This window comes from Rattus norvegicus, chromosome X, assembly GCF_021556685.1.
Source record: "Rattus norvegicus strain SHRSP/BbbUtx chromosome X, alternate assembly SHRSP_T2T, whole genome shotgun sequence".
In the NCBI taxonomy this organism is placed as follows: Eukaryota; Metazoa; Chordata; class Mammalia; order Rodentia; family Muridae; genus Rattus; species Rattus norvegicus.
Window position 1 is genome coordinate 35,154,301 of NC_141554.1, and position 23,371 is coordinate 35,177,671.

The window sequence follows — 23,371 nt, forward strand, 5'->3', positions numbered from 1 at the left end:
AGCATGTCAATGCTGACACGAGTCAATTGAGAAAATTGCTTTACCACTTGCCCAAAAGCCAGCTTGGCCTTGAGACCAGTCAATGCTCTAGGAAGACGTGACCTAACCACTTTTAACCAATCTCCGTTCCCCTCCTATCTATACAGGCAAGCAGACTCCGAATGCTCAGAAAGAACTGGCTCTTCTCTCACTCTCTGAAGCATCATTTCTTTACCAGTTGGTCTGCATGCTAACTCCAAGTCACTGGTGTTTGTTGGAGAGTTCTTTCTGCCTGTTGCTTTCTGTTGCTATGTGAGATGGTACCATGCTTTAACAGTGGGTGACCCAAGCAGCATAAACCAGACACCACACTCCACAAACGGAAGCAACTCAAAGCAGAAGCAAAGTGTGTTGGTGCTGCCCAGTCGATAGGTTCAAAGGAAACACCCTGTTATCTGCTCACCAAGACTGGGGCTTCTCATGGTCCCCAAAACAGGTGTGTACATCAGTCAGGCTTCCTCCTGCTCTCACTACTCTTTCTGCCACCCCAGAAAAAGCAGCAGAAGAGAACACTGTCACATAACCTGGAACTAGAAAGTTGGAAATCACATACAGTTAATCATCTCTAAAACTTTTTCTTCACTTACAAATTAGAGATGAGCATGTGTGTTTACACAAATAATTCAAAGTAGTTAATCCAAATGTATCACTTGGAAATACTCAGAGGAGAAAGGTCTATATTTGTATTGAAAAAAATTTTAAATGCAGTGGAATATTGAAGATGGCAATCAAAAGAGTCCCCTTAAACCAATATTTGTGACTAATGCCACAGATCATGTGATGCTTCTTAAAGAAGTCAACAGTAATGAAGGTTTTCTGTATTCAATATTAAATGTACAAACGGTGTAACAAAGCAATAAATACTAGAAAACCAGAAATAGATTGAAGTTTAAAAATCTATTTTATTGTGGAAAATTACAAAATCAGTCTTGGTAGAAAGATCCTTCAGTATTTAAAAATATTCATGTAAACAGGAACATGTGATAGACAGTCTTCTTGAATTTTCAGTTTTCCAAATTTAGCTGCTTAAATCAGTCCCATTATTAAAGCATCCTTGAAATTAAAGATGGAATTATTCTTTCAGAATGATCATCTAGTTCCGGAAGGTATCACAGAGTTGTTCCTTGCAAAATGCTTCCTTGTTCTCGGTACACTGTCAATTCAAGAACAAAGAGTTGCTCTTAGTTCAAGCTGGACCAAGCTGCCCTGACAGAGTTACTGTGGAGATTCTGTACTCAGGATGGAGGACGGAACAAAATAATTAGGAGACTGGAGCCAGAGATGTTCTGGGAAAGACTTACTGTGTTCCACAGCTTTTCTTCCCATTTCTTTTTTCGTCTTCTGGCAGCATCCCTCCTACCCACTCATCATGCCAGCAAACAGACGATTCTAGAAAATGAGAACATTATATGTCCACTCATTCCTTTCACTTGGGGTTGCTATCTCAGAACCAGAAGTCTGACTACTTGAAGAGTTTCTGTTGAGTTTTTCTGTAGCCTTCTGAGAGTTGTTCCTACCATGCTCCTTCATTTTTTTTTATACTCAGTGTGGTAAGGCAGAGTGCCAGTGGCCTGTTTACATGTTCAATGCTCTATGTTGGAGGAAACATTCCTCACCCCTTTCAAGTTCCCATTTCTGCACCTTGCACACAGGTGTTTAGGCCTGTGTTGTTCAATGAAAATGTTTCCTTCCTCTACATACTTGCTTAAGGTGCACTACAGAGAAAGTGACAGCCAATGGTACAGACACTACAGACAACAGCACAGCTTTTTTAAGGTCTACTTTGAAATAGGGACAATTCACAAGTTTTGATACTTACTGTCTGCTATGTAGCAAAGCTGTAAGCTAAGCCCTGGGAAGGTCTGAAAAGGATATCTGGCAGCTGTGTTATCTAACATCCATTTGGAGCTATAAAAAAAAGTCATAATCCATCTAGGGAAAACAACTTGTAATTGAGGTCTGAAAGACATACCTACAGAGAGCCCAGGGGATGGAGGACCTTGGAAATTAGCTAAGTCTTTGAACCATTTATAAGTAAATTTTAAGGAGGATATGTGCCACCAGGAGATTTTATCAGAAACTGGCAAATGTACTCCCTAAGCGTCATACCATGTTACATACGTTACATACCCACAAGCAGAATGTGAATTTCAATTGCATCACAACATGACTAATTTGATATTGTCGTTTTTTAAATCTTATTTTTATATATATAATGGCACTGATCTTCCATGTGGTTCTATTTTAAATGTAATTTATTTATTTTTCTTTCATGTGCATTGGCTCTTTGCCTGTGTGTATGTTTGTGTGAAGGTGTCAGATTCTCTGAAACTGGAGTTACCTGCAGTTATGAGCTGCCATGTGGGTGTTGGGAATTGAACCCTAGTCCTGTGGAAGAGCAGCCAGTATTCTTGGCCACTGAGCCATCTCTCCAGTCCCCCTGCAGTTCTTAGTTATACTTTATATGATACCTACTTACACTGAACACTTTTGCACATGCTCAATCACCATTTAATTAATTTCATTTGTTTTTTGTCTTTGTTTTGTAGAACTAAGAATTGAATTTCGGGTCTCATGCTTGCCACCAAAGTACTCTAGCTTTTTTTTTTTTTTTTTTTTTTATTAACTTGAGTATTTCTTATATACATTTCGAGTGTTATTCCCTTTCCCGGTTTCCGGGCAAACATCCTCCTCCCCCCTCCCCTTCCTTATGGGTGTTCCCCTCCCAACCCTCCCCCCATGGCCGCCCTCCCCCCATAGACTAGTTCACTGTGGGTTCAGTCTTAGCAGGACCCAGGGCTTCCCCTTCCACTGGTGCTCTTACTAGGATATTCATTGCTACCTATGGGGTCAGAGTCCAGGGTCAGTCCATGTATAGTCTTTAGGTAGTGGCTTAGTCCCTGGAAGCTCTGGTTGCTTGGCATTGTTGTACTTTTGGGGTCTCGAGCCCCTTCAAGCTCTTCCAGTTCTTTCTCTGATTCCTTCAATAGGGGACCTATTCTCAGTTCAGTGGTTTGCTGCTGGCATTCGCCTCTATATTTGCTATATTCTGGCTGTGTCTCTCAGGAGCGATCTACATCCGGCTCCTGTCGGTCTGCACTTCTTTGCTTCATCCATCTTGTCTAATTGGGTGGCTGTATATGTATGGGCCACATGTGGGGCAGGCTCTGAATGGGTGTTCCTTCAGTCTCTGTTTTAATCTTTGCCTCTCCCTTCCCTGCCAAGGGTATTCTTTTTCCTCATTTAAAGAAGGAGTGAAGCATTCACATTTTCATCATCCGTCTTGAGTTTCGTTTGTTCTAGGGATCTAGGGTAATTCAAGCATTTGGGCTAATAGCCACTTATCAATGAGTGCATACCATGTATGTCTTTCTGTGATTGGGTTAGCTCACTCAGGATGATATTTTCCAGTTCCAACCATTTGCCTACGAATTTCATAAACTCGTTGTTTTTGATAGCTGAGTAATATTCCATTGTGTAGATGTACCACATTTTCTGTATCCATTCCTCTGTTGAAGGGCATCTGGGTTCTTTCCAGCTTCTGGCTATTATAAATAAGGCTGCGATGAACATAGTGGAGCACGTGTCTCTTTTATATGTTGAGGCATCTTTTGGGTATATGCCCAAGAGAGGTATAGCTGGATCATCAGGCAGTTCAATGTCCAATTTTCTGAGGAACCTCCAGACTGATTTCCAGAATGGTTTTACCAGTCTGCAATCCCACCAACAATGGAGGAGTGTTCCTCTTTCTCCACATCCTCGCCAGCATCTGCTGTCACCTGAGTTTTTGATCTTAGCCAATCGCACTGGTGTGAGGTGAAATCTCAGGGTTGTTTTGATTTGCATTTCCCTTATGACTAAAGATGTTGAACATTTCTTTAGGTGTTTCTCAGCCATTCGGCATTCCTCAGCTGTGAATTCTTTGTTTAGCTCTGAACCCCATTTTTTAATAGGGTTATTTGTTTCCCTGCGGTCTAACTTCTTGAGTTCTTTGTATATTTTGGATATAAGGCCTCTATCTGTTGTAGGATTGGTAAAGATCTTTTCCCAATCTGTTGGTTGCCGTTTTGTCCTAACCACAGTGTCCTTTGCCTTACAGAAGCTTTGCAGTTTTATGAGATCCCATTTGTCGATTCTTGATCTTAGAGCATAAGCCATTGGTGTTTTGTTCAGGAAATTTTTTCCAGTGCCCATGTGTTCCAGATGCTTCCCTAGTTTTTCTTCTATTAGTTTGAGTGTGTCTGGTTTGATGTGGAGGTCCTTGATCTACTTGGACTTAAGCTTTGTACAGGGTGATAAGGATGGATCGATCTGCATTCTTCTACATGTTGCCCTCCAGTTGAACCAGCACCATTTGCTGAAAATGCTATCTTTTTTCCATTGGATGGTTTTGGCTCCTTTGTCAAAAATCAAGTGACCATAGGTGTGTGGGTTCATTTCTGGGTCTTCAATTCTATTCCATTGGTCTATCTGTCTGTCTCTGTACCAATACCATGCAGTTTTTATCACTATTGCTCTGTAATACTGCTTGAGTTCAGGGATAGTGATTCCCCCTGAAGTCCTTTTATTGTTGAGGATAGCTTTAGCTATCCTGGGTTTTTTGTTATTCCAGATGAATTTGCAAATTGTTCTGTCTAACTCTTTGAAGAATTGGATTGGTATTTTGATGGGGAATGCATTGAATCTGTAGATTGCTTTTGGTAAAATGGCCATTTTTACCATATTAATCCTGCCAATCCATGAGCATGGGAGATCTTTCCATCTTCTGAGGTCTTCTTCAATTTCTTTCCTCAGTGTCTTGAAGTTCTTATTGTACAGATCTTTTACTTGCTTGGTTAAAGTCACACCGAGGTACTTTATATTATTTGGGTCTATTATGAAGGGTGTCGTTTTCCTAATTTCTTTCTCGGCTTGTTTCTCTTTTGTATAGAGGAAGGCAACTGATTTATTTGAGTTAATTTTATACCCAGCCACTTTGCTGAAGTTGTTTATCAGCTTTAGTAGTTCTCTGGTGGAACTTTTGGGATCACTTAAATATACTATCATGTCATCTGCAAATAGTGATATTTTGACCTCTTCTTTTCTGATCTGTATCCCTTTGATCTCCTTTTGTTGTCTGATTGCTCTGGCTAGAACTTCAAGAACTATATTGAATAAGTAGGGAGAGAGTGGGCAGCCTTGTCTAGTCCCTGATTTTAGTGGGATTGCTTCAAGTTTCTCTCCATTTAGTTTAATGTTAGCAACTGGTTTGCTGTATATGGCTTTTACTATGTTTAGGTATGGGCCTTGAATTCCTATTCTTTCCAGGACTTTTATCATGAAGGGGTGTTGAATTTTGTCAAATGCTTTCTCAGCATCTAATGAAATGATCATGTGGTTCTGTTCTTTCAGTTTGTTTATATAATGGATCACGTTGATGGTTTTCCGTATATTAAACCATCCCTGCATGCCTGGGATGAAGCCTACTTGATCATGGTGGATGATTGTTTTGATGTGCTCTTGAATTCGGTTTGCCAGAATTTTATTGAGTATTTTTGCGTCGATATTCATAAGGGAAATTGGTCTGAAGTTCTCTTTCTTTGTTGTGTCTTTGTGTGGTTTAGGTATAAGAGTAATTGTGGCTTCATAGAAGGAATTCGGTAGGGCTCCATCTGTTTCAATTTTGTGGAATAGTTTGGATAATATTGGTATGAGGTCTTCTATGAAGGTTTGATAGAATTCTGCACTAAACCCGTCTGGACCTGGGCTCTTTTTGGTTGGGAGACCTTTAATGACTGCTTCTATTTCCTTAGGAGTTATGGGGTTGTTTAACTGGTTTATCTGTTCCTGATTTAACTTCGATACCTGGTATCTGTCTAGGAAATTGTCCATTTCCTGAAGATTTTCAAATTTTGTTGAATATAGGTTTTTATAGTAAGATCTGATGATTTTTTGAATTTCCTCCGAATCTGTAGTTATGTCTCCCTTTTCATTTCTGATTTTGTTAATTTGGACACACTCTCTGTGTCCTCTCGTTTGTCTGGCTAAGGGTTTATCTATCTTGTTGATTTTCTCAAAGAACCAACTTTTGGTTCTGTTGATTCTTTCTATGGTCCTTTTTGTTTCTACTTGGTTGATTTCAGCTCTGAGTTTGATTATTTCCTGCCTTCTACTCCTCCTGGGTGTATTTGCTTCTTTTTGTTCTAGAGCTTTTAGGTGTGCTGTCAAGCTGCTGACATATGCTCTTTCCTGTTTCTTTCTGCAGGCACTCAGCGCTATGAGTTTTCCTCTTAGCACAGCTTTCATTGTGTCCCATAAGTTTGAGTATGTTGTATCTTCATTTTCATTAAATTCTAAAAAGTTTTTAATTTCTTTCTTTATTTCTTCCTTGACCAGGTTATCATTGAGTAGAGCATTGTTCAATTTCCACGTATATGTGGGCATTCTTCCCTTATTGTTATTGAAGACCAGTTTTAGGCCGTGGTGGTCCGATAGCACGCATGGGATTATTTCTATCTTTCTGTACCTGTTGAGGCCCGTTTTTTGACCAATTATATGGTCAATTTTGGAGAAAGTACCATGAGGAGCTGAGAAGAAGGTATATCCTTTTGCTTTAGGATAGAATGTTCTATAAATATCCGTTAAGTCCATTTGGCTCATGACTTCTCTTAGTCTGTCTACATCACTATTTAATTTCTGTTTCCATGATCTGTCCATTGATGAGAGTGGGGTGTTGAAATCTCCCACTATTATTGTGTGAGGTGCAATGTGTGTTTTGAGCTTTAGTAAGGTTTCTTTTACATAAGTAGGTGCCCTTGTATTTGGGGCATAGATATTTAGGATTGAGAGTTCATCTTGGTTGATTTTTCCTTTGATGAATATGAAGTGTCCTTCCTTATCTTTTTTGATGACTTTTAGTTGGAAATTGATTTTATTTGATATTAGAATGGCTACTCCAGCTTGCTTCTTCTGACCATTTGCTTGGAAAGTTGTTTTCCAGCCTTTCACTCTGAGGTAGTGTCTGTCTTTGTCTCTGAGGTGTGTTTCCTGTAGGCAGCAGAATGCAGGGTCCTCGTTGCGTATCCAGTTTGTTAATCTATGTCTTTTTATTGGGGAGTTGAGGCCATTGATATTGAGAGATATTAAGGAATAGTGATTATTGCTTCCCGTTATATTCATATTTGATGTGAGGTTATGTTTGTGTGCTTTCATTCTCTTTGTTTTGTTGCCAAGACGATTAGTTTCTTGCTTCTTCTAGGGTATAGCTTGCCTCCTTATGTTGGGCTTTACCATTTATTATCCTTTGTAGTGCTGGATTTGTAGAAAGATATTGTGTAAATTTGGTTTTGTCATGGAATATCTTGGTTTCTCCATCGATGTTAATTGAGAGTTTTGCTGGATACAGTAATCTGGGCTGGCATTTGTGTTCTCTTAGGGTCTGTATAACATCAGTCCAGGATCTTCTGGCCTTCATAGTTTCTGGCGAGAAGTCTGGTGTGATTCTGATAGGTCTCCCTTTATATGTTACTTGACCTTTTTCCCTTACTGATTTTAATATTCTTTCTTTATTTTGTGCGTTTGGTGTTTTGACAATTATGTGACGGGAGGTGTTTCTTTTCTGGTCCAATCTATTTGGAGTTCTGTAGGCTTCCTGTATGTCTATGGGTATCTCTTTTTTTAGGTTAGGGAAGTTTTCTTCTATGATTTTGTTGAAGATATTTACTGGTCCTTTGAGCTGGGAGTCTTCACTCTCTTCTATACCTATTATCCTTAGGTTTGATCTTCTCATTGAGTCCTGGATTTCCTGTATGTTTTGGACCAGTAGCTTTTTCCGCTTTACATTATCTTTGACAGTTGAGTCAATGATTTCTATGGAATCTTCTGCTCCTGAGATTCTCTCTTCCATCTCTTGTATTCTGTTGGTGAAGCTTGTATCTACAGCTCCTTGTCTCTTCTTTTGGTTTTCTATATCCAGGGTTGTTTCCATGTGTTCTTTCTTGATTGCTTCTATTTCCATTTTTAATTCCTTCAACTGTTTGATTGTGTTTTCCTGGAATTCTTTCAGGGATTTTTGCGATTCCTCTCTGTAGGCTTTTACTTGTTTATTAATGTTTTCCTGTGCTTCCCTAAGTGTGTTCAGGTCTTTCCTGAAGTCCTCCAGCATCATGATCAAATATGATTTTGAAACTAGATCTTGCTTTTCTGGTGTGTTTGGATATTCCATGTTTGTTTTGGTGGGAGAATTGGGCTCCAATGATGGCATGTAGTCTTGGTTTCTGTTGCTTGGGTTCCTGCGCTTGCCTCTCGCCATCAGATTATCTCTAGTGTTACTTTGTTCTGCTATTTCTGACAGTGGCTAGACTGTCCTATAAGCCTGTGTGTCAGGAGTGCTGTAGACCTGTTTTCCTCTCTTTCAGTCAGTTATGGGGACAGAGTGTTCTGCTTTCGGGCGTGTAGTTTTTCCTCTCTACAGGTCTTCAGCTGTTCCTGTGGGCCTGTGTCTTGAGTTCACCAGGCAGCTTTCTTGCAGCAGAAAATTTGTTCTTACCTGTGGTCCCGAGGCTCAGGTTTGCTCGTGGGGTGCTGTCCAGGGGCTCTCTGCAGCGGCAGCAACCAGGAAGACCTGTGCCGCCCCTTCCGGGAGCTTCAGTGCACCAGGGTTCCAGATGGTCTTTGGCTTTTTCCTCTGGCGTCCGAGATGTGTGTGCAGGGAGCAGTCTCTTCTGGTTTCCCAGGCCTGTCTGCCTCTCTGAAGGTTTAGCTCTCCCTCCCACGGGATTTGGGTGCAGAGAACTGTTTATCCGGTCTGTTTCCTTCAGGGTCCGGCGGTGTCTGTGGCAGGGGTCCTGCCGCTCCTGGGCCCTCCCCCACGGGAGCCCAGAGGCCTTATACAGTTTCCTCTTGGGCCAGGGATGTGGGCAGGGGTGAGCAGTGTTGGTGGTCTCTTCCGCTCTGCAGCCTCAGGAGTGCCCACCTGACCAGGCGGTTGGGTCTCTCTCTCACCGGGTCTGGGAGCAGAGAGCTGCTGCGGGCCGGGATCCGCGGGTGTGGGACTTCCGGTAAACACAGAACGTGCCCGGTTCTAGAGAAATTCTGCTTCCGTGTGTCCCAAGCTCACCAGGCAGCTTTCTTGCAGCAGAAAATTTGGTCTTACCTGTGGTCCCGAGGCTCAAGTTCGCTCGTGGGGTGCTGCCCAGGGGCTCTCTGCAGCGGCAGCAACCAGGAAGACCTGTGCCGCCCCTTCCGGGAGCTTCAGTGCACCAGGGTTCCAGATGGTCTTTGGCTTTTTCCTCTGGCGTCCGAGATGTGTGTGCAGGGAGCAGTCTCTTCTGGTTTCCCAGGCCTGTCTGCCTCTCTGAAGGTTTAGCTCTCCCTCCCACGGGATTTGGGTGCAGAGAACTGTTTATCCGGTCTGTTTCCTTCAGGGTCCGGCAGTGTCTGTGGCAGGGGTCCTGCCGCTCCTGGGCCCTCCCCCACGGGAGCCCAGAGGCCTTATACAGTTTCCTCTTGGGCCAGGGATGTGGGCAGGGGTGAGCAGTGTTGGTCAGTACTCTAGCTTTAAGCTACAAGGCTAGGCTCCTCTTAATTTTGAGACTGGGTCTCACTGAATTGATCAAGCTGGCCTTGAACTTCCTCAATAGACCAGGTGGCCACTGAACTTGTGATCCTCCTGCCTCAGCCTCTTGCATCATCACACACAGTATGACCAATCAACAAAATAAGGTATTTTGTAACATACCAGTCTAGTCAATTTGTATTTTTGTACTCTTTTATTAGTTTAAGGACATTCTAGAACATTCTTTAAATGTTTTGGTTATAAAATGTATGTATGTTTGTGTGTATACACAAATAGTTATAGCAAATATGTTCTCAGAAAAATGAATTTTCTTTTTTACTTGGTACAGAAATTTTAAAGTTAAGTTGGACCACTCACTGGTCATGGGGTAGAATAAATTCTATAGAATTTGCTTTACAGTCTAACTGCCCAACAGACCTTATAGACTATAATAAAGTCAAAGTCCACTGTCTGACAAGATGTTGAGCTTTACTGGTGTCTTAGTAACTATTTTGGACAGACTTGAAGTCCAGAACTAAGACAGGTTGTATCAATAATGGACAGAACCACACCTTGAAGGGGCTCTGTAGTTATAATACTTCTTGCTCACTATTTAAACCAGTAGTTCTCAACCTTTGGGTCACTATCCCTTTGGAGATCTTTCACAGGGTTCACTTATCAGATACCTGCATAAAAGATATTTACATTACAATTCATAACAGTAGCAAAATCACAATTGTAACATAGCAATGAAAATAATTTTGTTGGTAGGGTATCACCACAAGATGAGGAACTGTATTAAAGGGTCGGAGTGTTAGGAAGGTTGAGAATTACTGGTTTAAACTGAACCTCAGGTCCAAAGATGGACTTGGGAGTCACTATGTTTCTGCTATTCTCTATTAACTCTACTGTCTATAATTGGCATATTAAAGATAAGTAGCAGAGTCTGCACTGTTTGATCTGCCAGAGGCCTGATTTTGACACTCAAATTGCCAGTAACAGCACTGCTCTCTAGCTCCGACCTCTGACCTGGGTGACACCACTTAAAAGCATGACTTCTCTTCAGTGGTCATCCTATGCGACTATCTCTGGAAGGCTCCAGCTCTGAAGGTCTTCTCTGATCAACACACTCCAGGTCTATAGCTCACAGAAACTTACTTAAGGAGGCAGTAAGTCATAGTCTCCTGGCCAAGTGCTGCCTAAATAAAGCTAGGTGACAGTTTACAATCATGCTTTCTCCATGGTCAGTCCTGAAACCCATAGTCTCATCACACATACTATGCCTATTCATCTTAAGCTTTTTTTCAACGTAATAACACATTTATGGCAAAATGACCTCACTCCTCTATACACCTGCATGGTACTCCATTGTGTGAGCATGTCAGCATGGATTTAACCGATCCCTGTTGAACGCTTTGATTGCTGCCAATATTATGTCAGCACAATAACACTTGAAGGAATAAACTTGCGCATTCATTATTTTATTCTTGTGTGGGCAGACATGAAGGATAAATTCCCAGTAGTTGGATTGCTGGGCCAAAAGGTAAACACATTTGTGTTTCTGAAACTCAGTGCCAAATAGTTGCTCTTAGCAACCATACACGAGGGGGTCCGTTTTCCCACAGTCATGCCATTTCCCAATCTCCTAGGTGAAAATAAACTAACTTCTCATCTTCCACTTTCCACATGTTAAACACCTAGCATGTATTCATGAACACTGGATCTTGACACCCTTAACATTAATTTCCTACTCTTCTTAGTATCCCGTTGCTGAGCTAGCAAAGTTTTTTGGACAACATAGCTTCCTCCACATCCCTCCCACAAAAGGCTCAGGGAGGAACTAAATTTGCCTAGTTGAATCCAGTCCCACTTGAGCCTAGGGAGGCCCATGGGGCCTTTTCATTGTGGTGTGCCTGCTGTCTTTCAACTAGCTGTCAATTTTCTCTGGAGGCTGCAGCTGCCTTCCCACCCACAGAGGCAAAAGGCCTGAGAATAAATGCAGCACGCCATCCCCAGGAGCTCAGGACCAAAGCCTGAAAGGACATGGCATTTGAATAGCTCAGCAAGGTTGTAGCTGGGAGGTTCAGTCACGGTGCTCTGAGACACTGCATGTACACTGAGAACTCCTAAAGGGATGAAACAACACAGGCTGTTCCTTGCCCAGTGTGGGAAGCTGCTTACCACCTGTATTTGCTTTTTTGCCTTTCTTCCCCTTTCTCCATCACTTCATTTGGTGGTATTTCCTTGAATTATCTTCTAAATAAAGAGCTTGAACTTTCTTAGGGTCTTTTTTTCTGAGGAAACTAAAACAAAGGTGATAACCTTATAACTGATGATGTGCCACACCTCCTGGCTCCAAGAAATGTGCAAGGTGAAGCTAGTGTTTGAGGTGAGCACAGAGGACAGAGAAAGAAGATGTGTGTACAGTTGGCCCTCCAGATGGGAGCCAATGAGTGTGAACTGAACATCTAGACACTGTTTCTTGTCATCACTCCCCAAGGTAATGTAATGGAGCAACAATTTGCCTAGCACTTACATTGTACTAAATAATGGAAGTAAATTAATATCCAGGAGCCTGTGTGAGCATTACATGCAAATACTGTGCAATTTCATATAAGCTACTTATGTATGCTCAAATTGGTAGCAGCATGGGTCCAGGACCTAAGGGATAACACTCTCCCATATATATATATATATATATATATATATATATATATATATATATATATATATTGTGTGTGTGTGTGCGCGTGCTCGCCCACATACATCTATGTATTAGTGATAACACAAGGCTATGCAAAATAAGTGACAGACAAGCATAATAATTCTCATTCATAGCATATACTATGTTGCAGGCACTATGAGTCCTCTTTATGCATCGATTCATTTGATAAGAAACCCTATAAATAAAGTATCACAATCCTCAGCTCATAGATGAAGAAAATAGGACACCAAGGGTTGGACTAAATTGCTGAAGGATCCTGCTCCTAAGTTTGCCCTCATGCCTATCACCCCATGTTGCCTATGAAGTACCGGAGAAGTTCTAGAAATGACAGTTCACTGTTGGCTCTTCGCAGCAGGAGCCGTGGAAGACAAGGAACATGGGATTATGCTTAATTATTGAGGGCTAATCTTTTTAGGACCATCAAAGCGTCCATTCATGTCAGCTAGGATATTGCCAGAACAGAAACTAACTCACAACCAAATATGGCTTACGCAACGGGGGGTCTACTAATAAACCTCATATAACAAGAAGTCCTGGAGGCAGAAGGTTCCAAAAGGGTTATTCAGCACTTCAATAATATGAGAGCAGCAGCAGTTCTTGTCTTTGTTTCCATTTTCCACCTGAGCCTGTCTTTTTTTTATATTTCTCAGGGGTCTCTGATGTGGTCTTGTGTAGGCTGCCTCAGCTCCAAATAGCAGGTGTCATCAGAAAAGGATAAAATGGCCTTGTCCTGGAACTTCCCAGATGTTAGTTCCCCCTTTCCCATTGGCCAGGATAGTGGCTCCTTGAGTAGTCACAAGAGAGCTGGGCAAGAAAGTTGCTGGAACTCTCTACCATAGAAGATGGGTTTAGCTGAAAACAAATCAAAAGTCCCAACACAACAAAAGTAACAGGAGGACAACATGATGATTCCATTTCACTTAAATCCATGTGGAAGCTTTCTTCCTGGAGTCTGCTGAAGTTTGGGGAACCCAGAACTCGACTGTTTTCAAAATCTATGAGAAAACAGTAGAAGGTGGTGTGCAGAGTCCAGCCAGAGAACATGCTACTCGATGATATTCTCCTTCGGGGCTGTTTGCCAGTTACGCCAGAACCCAGCACATTAGACAACAGTCCTTGCTCTTTCCATGGGGTCAGCATGTAGACCTTTAGGAGCCTTCAGAAACTGGCTACCAAGTCAAGGCCAGAGTGAAAAACGTGGTATGGGTGGGGTTGCTGGGCCTAACCTATTTGTTTGATTAGGTACATATTCTACTTAGGGTAGTGCTTTGGGCATTTCCAAGAAGAGATGCTAAGAATGTTTTAGCTGCATATCCTGACCTCAAGAAAGATCTGGTAGTCATAGTATGAATATAGCATGGGTTATATACCAAGCCTTTTCAAAGTAATTCACATGGCTCTTGAATGTTCCATGTATATTTAGTCTTCACTGCACCCTGTGAAAAAAGTTTCATTTATTACTATCCCCACTTACCAATATGGAGTGAGAGACTGAAGGAAACCTAAGCTATTTAAACCATAACTAGTTTAAATAATCTTGAGATTGTACTCAAATATTGTTGAATGATCTCATAAAGTCTAAAATCCAATTAATAATTTAAGTCAGTGGCTATAAAATCTTTTTCAGAAAAAGAAACACAGGGCATTATAAATATTATATGGCTCTATAAAGATCAGGGCACACATTCAAACTGACTTTTTAAAAAATAATGAATCTTACCACAGGTCAGGCAGACAATGAAATCAGCCAGCAAGGCTGGACCAAGCTCCCTGGGTAGAAGACACCTGGAAGATCATTCATTGTTTACAGAGAGATGTGTTCGTGTGATGTTGGGAGCCAGATGAATACCCAAAAGGTCAGAGAAACAAAATAGTCAAGAGTCTGCTGAAACCTGTTCCCTGTTCTCCAAGGTCACTTCTCAGATCCTCATCCCGGGAGAGCATGCAAATTCAAAATGACTCCCAGAAATGCTGAGACAGCTCAGTTGTGTTGAGTGGAAGCAATGCAGATGCTCTCGTGGACGTACTGAAATTTTCTTCCCTAAACTTGGTATGACCAGTTTATCTCTGTCAACCTGGAGCTGTCCCTGATTTAGTGACTGAACTTCCACATACTAAGCCAACTCTCAGTCCTGGGAAAAGTAAGATGTTTGTTCATCCTACATAAAAGATTCCCTTAAATAAGAAATTCTCCTAGCAACAAGCTTTGGAGTATTGATCAGAGTTCTTATATGTTGGGTTTCTTGTTGGAGTTGGGAAAACTGCTAGTTAATGCTGAAGTATTGAGCTGACCCCAAAACAGTAGCCATTAGCTACTAAGCACTTAGAATTAACACATCCACACTGAGGGGTGCTGGGCTGGGGATAGGGAATCAGGTAGAGTCACTCAATTTTTGAATCCATCACTCCCCAAATATTAAAGCTTTACTATGTATTATGCTGATCACATCTCTGAGAGACAATATTCTAGATACATTGGGCTAAGTGAAAAGATACTCTTATATTTAATTGCACCTCTTTATTTCTTTTAATGTGGCTTTTAAGACATGAAACTAGCATGCCATATCTCTCATTATATTTCAGTTAGAGATGGCCCTTCTAAAAAGGTAATTCGAGGAACAATGTTTTTATTAAAGCTATTGGTTTTTTTGCTGGTGTTTACAAAAGCAAACAGGAATTAGTTGAGCTGATGGGAGATGTGTAAGAGAAAGGTGTTTTGGAGGCGTTTCCTTGATGCTGCTTAGGCAAAATAGTGACAAAACACAGCCAGGCTTAGGACCAGTGGCTCCAGGCCAAACTAGAGTATAAAAATAACTCCAGTGAGTTCACTGTTATGAATAGAAAGGCTGCTGGCTCCTCTCATACAGTTTGAATCTTTTATGACCCTAAGATATAAAACACACTTTTTAAACAATAACTAATGTACTCTAAAGTCTTAAAAAAAAACAGGCTTTTGAGTTTTGACCAAGTCTTGACTTTCCAAAGAATGTAATGATGATAATAGCTTCTATGGGCAAAAATCACAATTTCAAAGTTTCTATACAGTTTTTCTTCAGCTATTTCCACTTGTGAGTAATTAGACTGTGAGGTTATCTGAACTGCTGCTTTGTTTGGGGGAATGTGTAGTTACTCTCAGGCACTCATGTGTGCATGTGTGCAAGTATGCATGTGTGTCTGTGTGTGTCTGCATGTGTCTGCGTGTGCAATTGAAAGTGGGTGTCTTTGCCCTCCACCTTATTTTTTGAAACAACTCTCACTGAACCTAGAGCTCACTGATTGGCTAGACTGGCTGGCCAACAAGCTCCACATCCTCCAGTCTCTGCTTCCCTAGTGCGTATACTGCTGGGCCCACCCTTTTAGGTGGGTACCAAGGATCCAAGCTCAGATCCTCATGCTATCTTCTTTGTCCTGAGCTGCTATTTTGTACACATATTACACAGGAGAAGCCAACCTGTGTACAGAACTCTTCACAACTCAGCAACCATAGCCTGTCGATACCTTGAAACCATCTATGGAATATATCCACACCTTGGAAATGGGCAAAGGCTACCAATCAGGTCTGTCGATTTTGTTGTTACTTGTTTAGTTCTACTTCTGAAGAGCTGTTTATTAAATATTTAACAGTGTACCACTATGAAAAACTCCAAACTAGGAAGGGAAAAGATAAAAAAGATGTGTTCTAGAAAGCATTAATAGAACATGCATTCTCTGCATACAAGAATTGATTCTCTTGACAGTTCCTTTAAAATTAAAGGATCTGTGCTAGCTTCAGAGTCTGTGGCACAAGAAAGTGCCTACGTTACTCCTTTCCCTTCATAAGGCAAAGACAAAAATCATTCAAAACTGAGTGAGCTGTCATGTCTAGGAAGGGAGGAAGCCATCCCCACCATTCTAATACAGTAGGTGCATCTAGATTCTGTCCCCTCTCTCCCTCCTCTTCCCTTCTATAACTTGTGCCCCTCCCCTTTTATATGAGCTATTATACACATATAAACACATATCTATATAAACACATAGATATTTTCATTATAGGGATTGTAAGAAAAAGAGCTAAAAATTCCAGAAACCAAATAACAATACAAAGAATTTAACCAAAGAAAGGTGGAATAACATGCTTAATTTCTGTGATAGAAAAAAACAATCTAGCACTAGGAGAAAATTATGAGCTGCAGAGAAAAGGGGTTATGGGGGCAGAAATCTATATATACCTAGTATGATATCACTTCAATCATCTGCAGTTGTCTCTCAGCAAATCAAGCCTGGTTTTTTTTCCCAATTACTTCATTATTTCCCAACAAGAGAATCAGATTAGATAATGAGGGATGAATTTCAGATCGTGCTTCCTCGTGAAAGTTTGCAATTGGCAGTGAGATCTGCTCTATGATAAACTGTTCTAAATTGGAACATTAGGACAACCGTTCTCTCTTAACTCATCCTCTCCCAACCCCAAACACTTAAACAAAGTAAGAAAAATGTTTTCCAGATGGCTTCTCAAGTTTTTATATTAGGCTGTGTATATGTGATGGCACACGCCTATCTTCCCAGCACGTAAGATGTGGAGGCCAAAGGATCAAGAGTTCAAAGCCATTCTCAACTACAATGGACTGCACCCTCAAATTGCAAGCCAAAATCATCCCTTCCTACCTTAAGTTGCAGGGTATTTGGTGGCAACAATGACAAAAGAGGCTGGTGCATCTAGCTGCTCTTCTGGAATCAAAATCTCTCTCATGGGTCCTTGATGGCAAAGCTTAACATAAACAAACAGAAGAATATTTATTGACTTTATCCTTTCCAGTTAGTAAGACTTTCTGTGTCTGTAGCTAAAGGAGCATGGATATGTTTGACTACATGGCACTACCCTGATCTACTGACTGTCTCCTATGTTAAAGCAAGAATGATAACCACAGAGAGTAAAAGATGGGCCAGCAGACAAAGTTTCTTGAGAAATAAACTTATAGCTGCCAAAATCTGGAAGGGGACTCAAAAATGAGTTACCCAAATAATATTCTGGATCAGGGAGGTTCTTTAACAGCCCAGAAATGGGCTGATTTTTACACTTGCCCAGATATAATTTAGACCTTCAGTTGGGATGAGCATGGTTGGTTGATTTGAATGTATGTGGAGGATTCTGGTTGGTCACATGGTGAGCATAAGCTCACTAAAAAACCCACCAGTAGGAAAAAGTCCAACCAAAAAATCCCAGAGTGGGGAGGAAAACTAAGAAGTAAAGAGAACAAAAGCTGATGGTTAGCTAACATCATGAGTCGGGGATTTTGTATTCTAGTTCTTGGACTCACTGCTGTGGAAAGGTCATTGAAAAGCCTCTGTGTTCTCAGAGCTGACTACTAGTTCAGCCAGAACATATGGACCTTTTGTTTTCTTTGGGCCTGTGAACCTAGCTCACTGTGGAATGAGACCGCTTTGTTCTCCTATCCATGTTTGCTACTACACAGAGAAAAGGTCCTCCACATCTCTCAATCTGAGCAGCTCTACCGTGAAGGTTTTCCACGGGGACCTTGGAACTCATGTGTATAAAGCACTTGGAGTAGTGTCATCATTTAGAAAATACTAGATCAATATCTGATATAATAACATTAAGATGTTATTGTAGCCTTCAGTAACTTTATAAGTGGGAGACTTGACAGATAAGTTCGAAAGTGGCAAGAAGGTAGTCTATGATGGTTGGAACAAATTAAGCAAAGGGCATGGACTCTGAGGTAGATGTTTAGGAGAAGAGGCTGGGACATGAGAAGACAGTCCAGTAACTTATCAGGATGGCAAACAGAGATGCACAGAGAGGACACAGCACCCCTGAGTATGGTGCCAGAACTGAATTTCCATCTATCTCTGACACAGGGAAAATAAATTGTCTGGATTTGCCAAACAGGACTTCGAGAACAGTAGCTGTCCTCTGGGGCACACTGGGTGCGGTCTCCAATTTGAGCCTTCTTTTTATTAATGCTGTGCTTGAAGAGGGTTGCCCTAAGGAAATCTGTTACCAAAAGGTCACCTCTCCCAAATCTAGCACCAGTCCACACCCTCAAAAAAGCTACCCAACGCTGCCTTTATTCTGCCCCCTTGTTCTCTTGAAATGTTTTATGGTTAAGACAAAGGAAGATGAGAAATAGGGAGAGAGGTAACAGTGTTTGCTATGTTGGCTTCCATTGGCAGAGCCTCCTCGGAAGTCAGTTGTTACTACACTGAGCAAGGACTTACATGTCTACTTAGCACACTGCCTCAGGAAGTTTCATCCCCTTGAAGCCTCCTCTGAGGCAGAAAGCATCTTGTGGGACCAGTGCCTTCATTCAGTATCTACAAGGACTAAAGCAGTCGTTTATAAATAATACCTTTATCTTTAACACCCAAAACCACCTTAGAGTTTTCTGCCATATACAAAATGACCACCAAATAAGGCAGAAAAGATGAACAGAGTGTCCTAGTTCTTTTATCGTCCTCTTAGGAACTTTAGACATTAGGGAAAACATGGTAAAATTTTGAAGTACATATAGTTATAGTTCCATGTCAGAGAAGACAAGTGTCTATGGTCCTGCGAAAGGTATAATACTGTGATGAGTTGCCCCTAAAGGGAATCTGGTTCTTTCTACAGCCAGTGAACTTGGGAAATAGGTATCCTTTGCTGACAGCGATACTGAAACTTCATATTGGGAGCCTTCCATTTACACGACAAATACCCTCTGCCTGCCTTGCAGGTCATAATGACCTGTAGTAAAAGAATTCCATCTATGATATGAACTATGCTTAAGAGGAAGTATTGAAAGCACGGGCAAAAAGCAAAATCATTCTTGCATTCCTTTTTAAAGTTATCGCAGAACATTATATATTCAACTCCCTGTAAGGGACAGCTGATGCTCACAGGGGCTAGGGGAGTAATGAGAAGGGTATTGTCCATTATCATACTACTTACTATTGTTCAGAGTCTTTCCAGAAAAACTAGCAGAAGACTGACTCGGGCAAAGAAAGATTTCTGGATGTACTATCTAGAAATTTCTCCTAAGCTCTTTATCCCTGTCACTGATATAAACTGTTTTACAACTCAGAGCATTATGTAAGACCAATAACAATCCAAGATATGCTTGTTCATGCAAATACAAATAAATGTGTTCAGGTGGTACTATTGATCTTCCTCTTTAATATCAACCTGCTGTGTATCTATTAATAAATTTGCATCAATATTCTTTGTTGTCTATATATGCCATCTATATGCTTGTGTTCTTTTCCTTCATGTTTGCACATTCTGTAACATCATGCTTATATCCTCCTTAATTAGTGTAATTATTTTATAATTGTTTGGAATTTATGATTTATGTAATACCTAATGCATAATGAAGTAGGATTCATGAGGTTTAGAATCACCGTGGAAACACAGCTCTGGGTAAATCTATGAAAGTGCATCTAGAACAATTTTTGAAAGAAGACCCAGCCTGAATGTGGGCAGAACTACTGGTCTCTTCTACAGCCAGTGCACTTGAGGAAATTAACTAATATTCTTTCTAAATTTAACCTTTAACTGACTCAAACATTTTGCTAAATTGGATATTAGTTTTCAGAAAACCGACAAGTTGTAAATGATTTCTATTGAGTAGAAATAACCCCAAAAGTTAACATATTTATTTCCCTGTAGGACATGAGTCAGGTTTGTTAATTATTTTTCAAAATTATTTTTAAATGTTATTCTAGGGTTTTATTTTGAATGAACATGTATATTCGTCCGCATGCTTGTTAACTTCCTTATCTCTGCACCCTTGAGCCTACTAGTTACTTATTAACTTAGACAATACCTACTAAATATATACATGATAGCATCTTTTGAAATCCAATGTGTGGGCTGATGAGCAATAAAAACATTATTGACCCTAGGATTTCAACCCAGAAACAGTATAATAGTGTTTAAACTTATTCTCAGATAAGTATAACAGACTTAATTAATCAAAGGTCTGAGAGCTGGCTGCACATCTTACGCTGGGAAAATAAGAAAAATTACTCAGGATATTTTAAGGTTGGATGTGGGAAAAGCCTACAAACTGGAGAGGAAAAAGAAAGCTCTCTAAAAGTCTTGAGAGAGATCCCAGAAACACAGCAAGATGCTGACTATGGATAAAGTAGCAGCTGGTGGAGATTCTTTGGTGCCAAGTAGAAAAGAGATGCCGAGGAGCTTTAAGCATGAAGTATATGAATATTTCACTTGAAGTTGTTTGCTATACTGATCTATGCTGTAACTAACATGCACGCGCGCGCGCGCGCGCGCGCACACACACACACACACACACACACACACACACACACAATCACTGTCCATAGCATTCACTAAAATCTATTAGAGCAAAGGCCTGGATCTGGGAATACTTGGTTGAAAAACCAAATAAGGCCATTCAATCTGGAAATAAGTAATCATGAAATAATGTGTAAGGGTGAAGAGCAAATAAAGGTTAAGGATTTAGCAGAACCATGGTACTTAAAACGGGGGCTACATGGGTGTCAAAGTTAATGTAAGAACTTTCCCTTCAGCCTACTACCAAGTAAACAGAAAGATTAGGGACTTCCCATTGCTGACAATTCTTCATGCAAATAGCACCCTTTCACAATCAGATGTCTCCATGCAAATGAAGAGTTTAATATTTCTGGCCTCCTGTAAGAAAGAAAGAAAAAAACAGTCTTTCCGTCCTTGGTGCTTTGAAAGCATTTTAAACATATTTAACTTTAACATTAATGTGTCCATGTTATAAATACATGTGTTACATATGTTCCCATATGTGTATATATATAATACATGTTTTTAAATAGGTGCTTGTGTGCGTGTACACACATTCCATACCTTTTCCTGGATGAGGATAGAAACTCATTGAGGTAGAAACCATTCTTCATTTATTTATCTTTATCAGTCAAAATATCCCACAGGGCCTGGATCCTCAAGAAATGTCTTTCTATTGACTTAGAAAGCGACCTTTGACTCAATTCATCTTCATTTCACTCTCCCTCATCTCTAAGGACCAGAAACTCTAGTTGCCAAAGGACTAAAGACCTTTCTAGTTAGTCATAGGCAAGAACACATAACTAAAACCTTGTTGGCTGCTCCCTGGCCTATAATGGGGATTCGGCCTCAACTGGTATCATAAGTTTCTGTAGGTTCTTGAGCTTCAGGGACCATCATCTGAAGTGGTCTCTTTGGTTCTCCTCATTCCCTCAGCCTGTCTCTTCCTGTTACCTCACTTTTACCCCTTCCTTCATTAAGTTTCTTTAACACTTTTCTGTTCTTTTTCCACATCACATCTCCTTACCCACTCATATAGCAAGGATTTCTTCAATACTTCTATGCATTATAACCTGACCCTTGTTCTCAGAGAATTTACAATCTCATGAAGGACTCAAACATTAATTATCCGAGTGCTCAAAGCAGTAAATGGTTATAAACCCAACAAGAAGATAGGATGATTAATTTTCATTGGCAGCTTGTTTGGATTAAGTGAGGCCTGAGTAATTAGTAAGGTACACCTTCAGGTGTGTCTGTGAGGGCATCTCCAAAGAGGATTAATTGTGGGAACAAGACTCACCCCGAATGTAGGTAGCACTATTCCATGGTATGGGGTCTCAGACTAAATAAAATGCAGGAGGCAGCTGAGTGCTAGGAATACCATCTCTCTGCTTCCTGGTCTGCCAAAATGTACACACGCAGCCTCATGTTCCTGTTGCCACAGCTGCAAGTCCATCTGGCCACTGCCAAGTCTTCTACACTACAGTAGACCTTCAAACCCTAAGCCAAAATAAATCTTTCGTTCCTTAAGACGTTTCTTACCAGGTATTCAGCCTCAGCAATGACAAAAACCACCAATATGACAAGATATTAAACTTTTTCAATGAAAGCATACAACAGAGTAAGGTAACTTAAGGCAAGGGATTCCAGACATTAGGAAGCCTTTGTACTGGGAGCCCTGTTATATGTAGAACAGCAAGATTAAGAAGCATGTGAACCAGGAGATCAGAGCAACAAGGAACAGGTCAGATGCCATCAGGTTGTCCCATCATGCAGAGGAATTCACGTAAACAAGGAAACACCAGTGTACCACAACTCCCACACTTACAAAGCAGCACTCTACGCTTCAGAAAGAAAAGTCACTAGAGAGTAGAAACTGGTTCTTTGCACCTTCTCTTGTAATTATGACAGAAGTGCTTTTCTTTTTTGTGCGATAGAAGATTCTAGAAAGCTGTTGTCTATTTTGCTGTAAAAATAATCTGTTTAGTGCTAGTGTTTGAGATGCTCAACAGAAAGAAGGGGTAAAACCCACTCCCCACCTCTTTGAGAGTCAAATTGGCCTGAATAGATGGCAGGAGTGATGGCTCTAACAAAACAGAGACTGCATAGTAATTATCAAGGAAGGGAAAGCAAAATAAATGAGTTGTTAACATCGTTGCTAAGACAATTTGTATCTCAGACTGCTTAGGCTGCTATAGCAAAATACCCTTAGACTGGGTCATTTATAAAGAATAGAAATTTACTACTTACAGTTCCAAATGTAGGAAACCCAAGATCAAGTTGCAAGCACCAACAGTATATAGTGACAGTCTGTTCTTCATACATAGACTCTTTCTAGTTGTGCCTTGACAAAACAGAAGAAATGGATAGACTACCTCAGTCATGTTGTATAAGGAATGCTAATCCCATTCATAATGATACAGAATGATGACACATGGAGAGGTGACAGCTATAATGATACAAAGACATGTCAGAGAGGAAAACCTGGCTGGAATATTTGATTGTGCTGAAGAAACTTTTAATTTCCAAACTTCTGCTAACTTGCTTTTGAGTCTGTTTGAGGTCAGAGCAATGCAAATTGCATTTGGAGACCACAAAGTGTCAAACCAATGGTTTCGTAACACTTTTCCACTACCAAGGGCAAGGAAATTCCCCTAAATTGTAGTAACTTCAGAAAATTCTTTTCAGAAAATTCCTAAAATGTATATGAAATATATCTTTAAAACAACTCATTTTGGAGAAGCCCTTTTGTAGTATTTTTTTCTGTTTCATGGAGGGTTTTTTGTTTGTGTTTTGTTTGTTT

The 23,371-nt window shown here is 40.6% G+C and overlaps 1 long non-coding RNA gene across 1 annotated transcript; it reads right to left on the bottom strand.

Moving 5' to 3' along the window:
- Positions 1-918: 918 nt before the first annotated feature.
- Positions 919-23,063, bottom strand: LOC102551617 (uncharacterized). Its single transcript, XR_015646519.1, has 4 exons — positions 22,819-23,063; positions 16,944-20,946; positions 1,341-1,428; positions 919-1,192 (listed from the first exon to the last, which is right to left on the bottom strand). It is a non-coding gene; the product is annotated as an uncharacterized LOC102551617 (long non-coding RNA).
- Between the last annotated feature and the right edge of the window lie 308 nt (positions 23,064-23,371).